Genomic DNA, 10,236 nt, shown 5'->3' with positions numbered 1-10,236 from the left:
GCTAGTCAAGACTATGGATGGCAGAGAGTGTTTAATCAGCTGAGAATCTAGGAGATAGAGGGTCAGGCATTGATCATTTTCAGCTGAGTAAAAGTAAAAGCAAATATAATAAGGTGTAAGAAAACCACATGCCCATTATTAAGAGTTTAATGGCTAAATGTTACATACAGCTCCTTTCTTTCAAAACACAAACAGTCCTTTGGGCTGGACATAGGCATCCTTCCCATAAGGAAAGTGTGTAGACATCATGTTCTCCTCTGCAGCCCTTCATTGTTTCACCGAACATTTACTCAATAATTGCTCTAGGTTGGGGGCTGTGTTAGGACTATGTCAGTGAAAAGGGAAATATTCATTTTTCTTTTTTTAGTATGCTCCATGTCCAGCATGAAGTCCAACACAGGGCCTGAACTCACGATGCTGAGATCAAGAGCTGAGCTGAGATCAAGAGTCGGTGTCTTTAACCAACTGAGCCACCCAGGCACTCTGGGAAAGAGTCTATAGGACAAACAGACAATAAGCAACGGGCATAATCAGTGAGTGAATTATATAGCCTGCTAGAAGGCAAAGATGTTATGAAAAAAGAGTAAGACAGAAGTAGGGGTACTAGGAGTGTCAGGAAGAAGGTTACACTTGTAAAGAAGAGTACTCATCTCATTGAGAAGGTAACTTTTGAGAGTTAACCAAAGAAACTACCAGGAAGAACATTTGGGCCATGGGAACAGCTAAGGCAAAGGCCCTGAGGCGAGTTTGTCTGGCATGTGCCAGGAACAGCAAGGAGTACATGATGCTGCATGGAGAGGAGAGTGGCAGGACAGAAAGTCAGGAAAGTGGCTTTCTCTACAAGATGACACCTCAAGGTTGTGTCAGAGCCAGAGGAGCTGAAGCCCATGGTCTTTGGCCTGGATGGACTCTGATTAATAACCCCAGGAAACTACACTTCTGGACTACTTAAAGAGTAAGCGGTGGGAGCACACCCATATTCACAACATCCCACTCAATCAAGTCCATCAGCACAGGCACCCCTTGACATTTGGCATGGATCAGAGATTGGTATGTGTCCTCCACTGCCCTAATCAGACTAAGAAAATGTATATTCCATGGTATAGTAAAGATTTTCACTCTTTCTTGATTAACATGAACCCCCAATAGCTTTGGCTGCCATCATCTTGCCACCAAGAAGAGAACCAGTGCTGGAATGAAGTTGATACTAAGGACAGAATGAAGAAACGGCAGGTCCCCCTGAGCTTGCTATTACATGAGATGGTGAGTGTTTCCATGCCCAAAAGCAGCTGAAATCAAGTTTATAGCCAAATGCATGCTAACTGATCCAAGGAGAGAATCATAAATTCTAGTGCTGAAAGAAATTGTAGAAGTCATCTAATCCAACATCCTCATTTTGTGGGTGAGGACACAGTTTATTCAGGCAGAGTGCTTTGTCCACAGAAATGCAGTGACTGAACATCGGTCCTCTTTCTTGGTCTGCTGGAGCTATGACATGAATGAAGGTGGAATTCTCTTCATGGATCCTCTGGAGACAGACTCCAGTCTAAGACTCCAGCGAAGGACCGTGTCAGTTGGTCACACCCCCAGGAAGGAAGTAGATTGTCCTACACAACCCAAACCTCCCACCCAAGGCAGTACAGAACATTAGCGGTGAACATTTCACCCACTGTCAATCACTTTTCAGTTGGCCAACTAGAATTTCTCCAGCCTCCACATTGAGCCTTACCCTGCAGGACAAGCATAGGGTATTACAAAGAAGGATATTATTTCCTGATCTCTACAGGTGTAGAAACTGGGTTTGTATAACCCTTCACAGCTAGTGAGATGTTTTCACACACATGAAGTCTTCTGCATTATGCTCTTCAGGCAGAGGATGATGGAATGTTGTCTTATTGAGAAGATCATCATGTATGTGACTATCCACCATAGACCTATGAGGGGGGCATTAGTTGGCTTGGGATGTCATAACAAAGCACCATGGATGGAGAGGCTTAAATAACAAATATATTTTCTCATAGTTCTGGAGGCTAAAGTTTTGTGATCCAGGTGTTGGCTGGGTTAGTATCTGCTGAGGCCTCTCCCTTTGGCTTGTAGATGGCCATATTCTCCCTATGTCCTCACATGGCTCTTCCACTGTATATGTTTCTGTCCAGATTTCCTCTTCTTGCAAGGAAATCAGTCAGATTGGATTAGGACCCACTCACATGACCTCATTTAACTTAAATACCTCTTTAAAGACCTTATCTTTAAATACAGTCCTATTCTGAGGTACTGGGGGTTAAGACTTCCACATGTGAATCTGGAGGGGACATAATTCAGTCCATAACAGAAGTTATCCTTTTTTTTTTTTTTTTAAAGGATTTTATTTATTTACTTGAGAGAGTGAGAAAGAGCCTGTGCGCAATGCATGAACAGGGGGAGGGGCAGTGAGAGAGGGAGAAGTAGGATCCCCACCGAGCAGGGAGTCCTATGTGGGTCTCTCTATCCCAGGACCCCAGGATCATGACCTGAGCCTAAGGCAGGTGATTAACTGACTGAGCCACCCAGGCACCCCTCGAAGGCATCATTTCTGAAGAACCTGACTATCCCACTCTAAGTGCCCAGTACAATTACCTACAGCTACAGAAACTTAGCACCATCCTGGGCAGTGCAGCTTCTATGAGCCATCCAAATCAATGTGGTGGCTGTGGCAGGGGAGTTGGCGGGGGTGGGAGCAGGAGGTGTACATGGCTGCCAGTGACATTGACCATGAAAGGTAGGGGTCTTAATGGATCTGAGAAATTTGGTTTTGCCCTTTGCCACAGTCATGTGATACTCAGGCTCTCAACACTCTTCAGGAAGAATTTATACAAAGAGTCTCTACAACTGATGCTTCCACTCAAAAGAATATTCATAAACATCAGATTTCTGATTCCTGAACAAACCCAGTGTCAGCAAGACCACATTCTTGTCTGCATAAAACAGAAAAATCAGGGCCAAGCAGCGCCTCATTCAGCAAATCTATCTCTAGCTTCCTGGCACAAATAGAATAAGAGAGTGTAGAATTCATTAACCTGACAACCATCAACATCCTATAGACTGGATATCCCCCAAGACCACTGTGCTCTAAACTTCGGTCACTCCAATCAGTGTCTCCAAGCAACAGAGGCAATGAACACTTTGTTCCTTCCTTCACTTTCTCACTCAACATGTATTGATCAGCATCTACTATGTGCTTGGTGCTCAGGGTGGAGGGGTAAAAGGTCTACAGAGGGTCCATGGAGGAAGTGACATTTGGGGTTGCCCTTCCAAACAGGCTAAGATCTGGATGAGCAGAAGGGATTCCAGGTGGAAGGAACATGTGCACTGAAGCTGGGGAAGAGGAAAGATGAACGATATTAGGGTCAATGAGTAGATAAGGTCTTATAGGAACTGAGGGAGGATTGTGACAGGAGAGCATGGGTTGCCAGTCTAGATGGGTAGGTAAGATCTGATCGTGCCTGAGAGAGGGTACCCTGCCTCACCATCTGTCCTTCACCTCCCACAGGCTTGCAGTCAACCTGCAGAGATCAAGGGAAAAGGGTAGGAAGTGGGAGGCAGGCAGGTCCATTTTGCTTCCAGGAAAGGGTGCAGAGAGGAAGGAAATGGTGACCATACAAGCTCCTCTGACTATAAACAGCCAAGTATTCTGCCAGCTGGAATGTCTAATGCCTCGATTCCGACCATTCTAGTAGGTATTCAGATTGGCATGGCAGTATGGGAAAAGTGACTTGGCCATCTGTTTTTGAGAATCTAAATCTCTCCGCAGTTGAATGATCTTGTCCATGTACCATTCACAGAATGGTATACAAGTTCATGCAGATACTTCCTTTCAAAGCACAGACAGGGTGATGGCTGAGAGAAGCTTACACTTGGATTGGCCCCTTAGATGGGAGTTAGTTCCTACTGCAACCCAGCACCATCCCAAATAACCCTTGAAAGAATCATGGGTGGACACATGAGCTTTCTGATGTAGGCTGAGGGGCGGGACAATAAAGAAGGGGCTCTCTAGCCTGCACAATGGTCCCTTCTGTGGGGAATTTGAGAGGACTTATGAGGCTCCCAGGAAGCCTGTCCTAACTCTTCAGTGCAGCTGGGTTGTTCAAGGACGCAAGGGCTTCCTGGTCCAAAACTGTCAAACAGGCTGTTCCTTCTTTCTTGTTCGTGAGATCCAGCTTTCAGTGCACCCAAGATACACTCACAGGAAGCTTGTATGATATTTTTGTTTCCCTTCTGACATATGAAAAACAAAACAAAACAAAAAAACAAATTGTCTGCTTTGTGTCCATGTGAGACACTACCATGTGGGAACCCTCAAGTGATGCTGTTCAGGTAGGTTGTGTTAAAAATTCAAAATGCTACTCAAAGTAGATTATTTTCTTTAAAAAATGCCTTCATCACTAAACATTGGGCTTGGGAAGAAAGGAATCTAAGAATATTAGTGCTAGAGTAAGGGAGGCTAAGACATGATAATTGAATACATTATGTGATTGGGTCTTCTGCTAGAGAGAAACAAAATACCATAAAAAAATGTTACTAGATAGTAGACCCTTATCAAAATTACAGTGAGAAACCACTTCACACCCACTAGAATGGCTCTAACCAAAGATCTAACTAAGGATCACATGTGTTGGCAAGGATGGGGATAAAATGGAGCCCACACTCATTGCTGGTGGGAAGGCAAAATGGTGCCCCTGCTCTGGAGAACAGTCTCTCAGGCCCTCCGAAGGCTAAACAGAGGTACCATGTGACTTGGAAATGGCACTCCAAGGAATATAGCTAAGAGGAATGAAACATAAATGTCCAGACAAAAGCATATACATGTGTGTTCATAGCAACATATTTGTAATAGCCCCAAAATGGAAATAACCCCAGGCCCATTAACTGCCCAAAGTGGAAACAACCCCAGGCCCATTAACAAGTAAATAAAATGTGGTACATCAGGCAGCAGTAAAAAGAAATGAGCTAAGAGGCCATGAAAAGACACAGAGGAACCCTAAATGCATATGACTGAGTGAAGGAAGCCAATCTAGAAAGTTACATATTATAGGATTCCAACTCTATGATGTTCATGAATAAGAAAACTTACCGAGGGGCACCTGCGTGGCTCAGTTCATTAAGTGTCTCTGCCTTCAGCTTGGGTCATGATCCCAGGGTCCTGAGATGGAACCCCGTGTCAGGCTCTCTGCTCTGCTGAGTGGGGAGTCTGTTTCTCCCTCTCCATCTCCCTCTGTCCCTCCTTCTGCTCCTGCTCACATGCTCTCTCCAACAAACAAATAAAATCTTAAAAAGAAAAAAAAAACTTACAGAGACAGTAAAAAGATTAGAGGTTGTCAGGGGCTAACAGAGCAGGCAGGATGGGTGAGAGAATTTTTTAGGGCAGTGAAACTATTCTGTTATGATCCTGCCATAATGGATACACATCACAAGCATTTGTCAAACCCTGTAGACTGCACGACACCAAGACTGAGCCCCAGCGTAACCTATGGACTTGAGTGACATACCTGTGCAGGTTTTTCAGTTGCAATAAATGTGCCCCTTTGGTGCCAGATGTTGATAGATGAGGGATACTGGCCATATGTGGCAATAGGAGGCTATGGGAGATGTCTGTACTTTCCAATCAATTTTATGATGAACCTAAAACTTCCCCAGAAAGTAAGTCTATTTAAAAAAAAAAAAATGGAAGGAGACCTCAAGCCAAGGTACCCAGACAGCCTTGAGTAGCTGGAAGAGACAAATGGGTTCTTCCCAGAGCCCCCAAAAGGAACACAGCCCTGCTAACACTTTGACCTGAGCCCAGTGAGGTAATTAAGGAGATATGAGGCCACAGTTCTGACCTCCAGAACTGTAGCAGAATGCATCTGGTTGTGGCAAAGCTCCACATTGGGGCGACTTGTTACAGGAGCTACGGGAAGCTCATACATCTGCATTGTTTGAAAATGCACCACGGCAGGCACGTAACAGGATAGCAACAGACAAAGGACACCAGGGCAGCATCTACACCATCTTCACAATACTTCTGTAAATCCAAAATTATCTTTTAAGTTTTTCTTAGAAAGAGACTAGGAGTTGCCAAAAACCAGCAGGCAAGGCCACTTGTATACAGACCCGATGTGCCCGGGCCCTTGCTGGCTTTTTGTTCCCAGTCCCACCCCATCTCCCCACAAGGATCCAGGACAGGAAAACCAAAGAGGAAGAAAACCACCAGGTTCCTGAAGGTGCTGCCCAGAAGGAACCCAAACAACTCATTTTAAACCACCAGTTTTAAAGAAGAGGCAAGTCACCCGTAGCCGTGACCTACAAGCCCCTTGCAAGAGAGAAATGTGGTAATTATTCAAAGGTCCCCCTTCTTGTCAGTCTTAGTGGATTATCATAAAATTAAGTGACTTTACAAGAAAAACAATTAACATTAAATTCTCTTCTAAGGTACCTGACTCTCTTCACGGACAAGACCACCCCCTACTCCAGGGCTGTGGAAGTGCCCACTCCCCAAGGATGCACACCTTCCCAAGGCCACTCCACTCATGGTTCCTGCCTTATGTTCTGAATGGAGGGCATCTTCGTAACTCCTCAACTCAACTGCTCACGCTGCCCAGCCCCCTTGGGGTGCCCTCCTTGGTAAAGAATGTTTCTTTTTCTCTCCAGTTGCCCCATGCTAAACAGGCTGGGTCACCTGTCATGCCCCTATCTCCCTCACTCTAAACCTCCAGGTGTCCTCTTTCCTGTGAACTCTGACTTTGAGCCTCCCGCCACCTGCTGCTCACTCTTCCTGCCGCCCCGTGATTAGGGAAAGTGGAGATGGTACTTTATTTATTTATTTAAATACAGTTGACATAAAATGTGATGTTAGATTCAGGTGCACAACAGAGTGATTGGACAACTCTGTGTGCTATGCGGGGCTCCCCACCAGCGGAGTTCCCCTCTGTCACCACACAGCGCCATCACAACACCATTGACTGTATTCCCTGTGCTGTGCCTTCCATCCCCATGACTTACTCATTCCACAACTGAAGTCTGTGTCTCCTGCTCTCCTGCACCCGTTTTGCCCATCCCTCTTCCCCTTTGGCAACCCTCAGTGTGCTCTCTGGAGTTTTGGTCTGATTCTGCTTTTCCTTTGTTCATTTGTGGGGTTCTTTCTTTCTTTTTAAAGGTTCTACTCCAAATGCCTCCTTCTCTCTGAGCTTGTTTGAATCCCTTCCATCTGAAAGACGGGAACCCCCGTCACTGGCCATCCTGTCTGCTTCAGGCGCCCATGGCTCATCCCTTGTCGGTAGCTTCTGCCTGAGTTTGCTCTGAACTCTGTGAGATGCTTGACTATCTTACCTTCTTTACGAAAGTGTGAGTCCTATCAGGGAGACTGTCTATTTAAGCTGCCAGCAGAATGGCTGGGTCGTGGCTGATGACAGCCTCTTGGGAAAGTCCTAGCAGAGTACCAGGGACCCACAGCCAAGGTTGGCTGGGCCTGGATCACAGCTCTGTCTCTCCCAACTGCTCGACCTGGGAAAAGCCTTGCAGCAGTGGTGGGCCCCTGTTTGCACTCTGGGCATGTTAAATAGTACATGCTGTTAATAATGTATTAGGAACACTAATTAGTACCAGTGTACTAATAATAGTACATGGCACAGGATCCTTGCGGAACAAAATTAGTTAATCCACGAAAAACTCTTCAGAACAGCGTTTGGCAGGTGCCAAGCCCTCAATAGGTTTAGGCATTTTTCTTGGGTGATTTCCTTGGCCGTGTGTCTGGGAATGGGCCCAGGAGACTGCATTTTCAGTGCACATCTCAAGGTGAGCCTACCACAGGCTGGAACTTTTGGACCACTAACGAAATGCAGACCTCTCGATTTATAGCCGAGGAGTTTAAGGGCCAGGGAGGGGACGATGAGTCACCCACGCTCCGCCAGGACCCGCACAAGCCACTGTCTAGTCTATCTTTCTTCATTCAGGGGCTTGAACAAGCCCAAGAAGACAATTTGTGTTGGTTTTCAGATGCATTCCTCACCAGATTAAAAGGGGTGCTTTTAATCTTGTGGGCAGCCCCAAGGAGACCAGAGGCTATAGAACTGGCCAAGGTGGGAAGACCCATTCAGGGACAAACTTCCCCTTCCTTTCTCAGCCAGACATGAAGGAAACTCTTCTCTTCCTTGTCCTTTACTAACTTGTGAAAACCAAGGCAATGAATCTGTCTAGAGATGGGTTTGGTGCCAGTGACCGCTGGTTGTCTCCAATATCCATTCTCTTGCCCCTTAATAATAAATGGCAGTAGAATTTTTAGCAGGGAGCAAGCTGCCCAGTGGAAGATGGCATCCCTCAGTCCCAGCATAGAAGGTGAGCTGAGGGAAAGGATTCAACTTTTGGGTCTCCATCTTAAAGGGAAGGAGCCTCCCCTTGTCTCATGCTTCCCAGTGCCTTTCTGCTCTCTAGCTGCAAACTGGCTGAGAGCTATCTTACATCCTAGAAAGAGGGTGACACCAGAAAAGACAGACAGAGTGGGGAGCCCGGACCCCCAACAGAACCTCAGAGCAGAGCTGCACACCGAGCTTGAACCACATACTTGGGGAAGCAAATTCTTTCACACGGGGCCCTTTGGACTTCATGTTGGCTAAGCCCACATCCTGATACAGAGGTCAAGAATGGAAGACAGGGTCACATTTCCTCTGCTCTGGGCTGCCATGCCTGGGGCAAGGCGTGCAGTGGATAGAGCTCTGGCTTTAGGTTCAGACTCAAATATGGGCCCAGTCATTTTTTTAACCAGACTAGTCAGTTCGGGCTGCCATAGCCAAGCATCCCAGCCCGGAGGCTCAAACCACAGAATGGACTGTCTCCTGCTTCTGGGGGCTAGAAGGAGCAGGTCAAGCTGTGGATGGAGCCACACCCACCAGAGTCTATGGAAAGATCTGTCCCCGGCCACTCTCCAGCTTCTGGCAGTTCCTTGGCATGTGGTACATCACCCCAGTGTCTGCCTTCGTCCTGCTGTGGACTTCCCTCTGCATCTCTTCTTGTCTGTCACCTTCCCTCTGCACATATCTATCTCTGTTTCCAAATATCCCCCCACTTTTTAACTCTTTTTTTTCCCCTAAAGTAAACTCTATTCCCAATGTGGGGCTTGAACTCACAACCCTGAGATTGAGAGTTGTGTGCTCTACTGACGGGGCCAGCCAGGCACCAAATTTCCCCCTTTCATAAGGACACCAGCCATACTGATTCAGGGTTCATCCTAAATGTGATTTTAATGTGATTATCTCTGTAAAGACCCTATTTCCTAATAAGGTCACATTCTGAGGTACCAGGAGTCCAATATATGGTTTTGGGGAGGAACATGTTTCCACCCTTAATACTAACTCTCTTTGCTAGTAATTTGGGTGTTTACCTAATGTCTGAGAACCTGTTTCCCCAATGTCAGATTTATACGTATTCCCAGGGTCTAGTATTTAGCCAGTCCCTGGGATGTGCCTTAGATCTGGCCTTTGCCAGTGTCACATCTGCAGTGGAGGACAGGCATCCCTTCCTGTCATCCAGGCATCGTTAGATGGGTGTAGTGGCCTTCGCCACCTTCTCTGCCTGCTCAGTCTCTGAACCCCTTTCCAGTGTCGGGGAGAGACTGCGCCCTACAGGGCTGGGTGGGAGGCTGGGACCATCCACCACCGCAGATGCCAAAAATGCCAGCCATGGTTTCAGCAGAGGCTGAAGACGCTGTGCAGCCCCAGAGGGGTTTCTCCCGCTCAGCCACTGATGTTGTAAGCTACTTAGTAGCTTTTTATGGTTGTTGTTGTTTTTAATGATTTTATGTATTTATTTGAGGGAGAGAGATAGCAAGAGAGAGCAGGAAGGAAAGGGAGAAGGAGAAGCAGACTCACCACTGAGCAGGGAGCCAAGGTGGGGCTCGATCCCGGGACCCTCGGGTCATGACCTGAGCTGAAGGCAGATGTTACCTGACTAAGCCACCCAGGCGGCCCTCAATAACCCTTTAATAAAATCCCTTTTTATTAACCAGGCAGAACCTTTCCTATTGCTTGCAAATGATAGCATTGACCAAGACACCATGTACTTTTCAAGGCCAAAATTGTTGATTAAGAGAATGGTAGCAGCTTCCGGATGACCTCTGACAATTGGCATGGGACGCAATACGGTCTGGTGGCCTTCCAGAGAGATACGGACTGGAATGTCCCGCATGTCCCTTATTAGCCGAGAGATGATAAGGAAGTTAATGAACCT

Source organism: Mustela putorius, unplaced genomic scaffold (assembly GCF_011764305.1).
Source record: "Mustela putorius furo isolate JIRA1106 unplaced genomic scaffold, ASM1176430v1.1 tig00003942_pilon_pilon_pilon, whole genome shotgun sequence".
Taxonomy (NCBI): domain Eukaryota; kingdom Metazoa; phylum Chordata; class Mammalia; order Carnivora; family Mustelidae; genus Mustela; species Mustela putorius.
Note: the sequence above shows the minus strand (reverse complement) of the source record.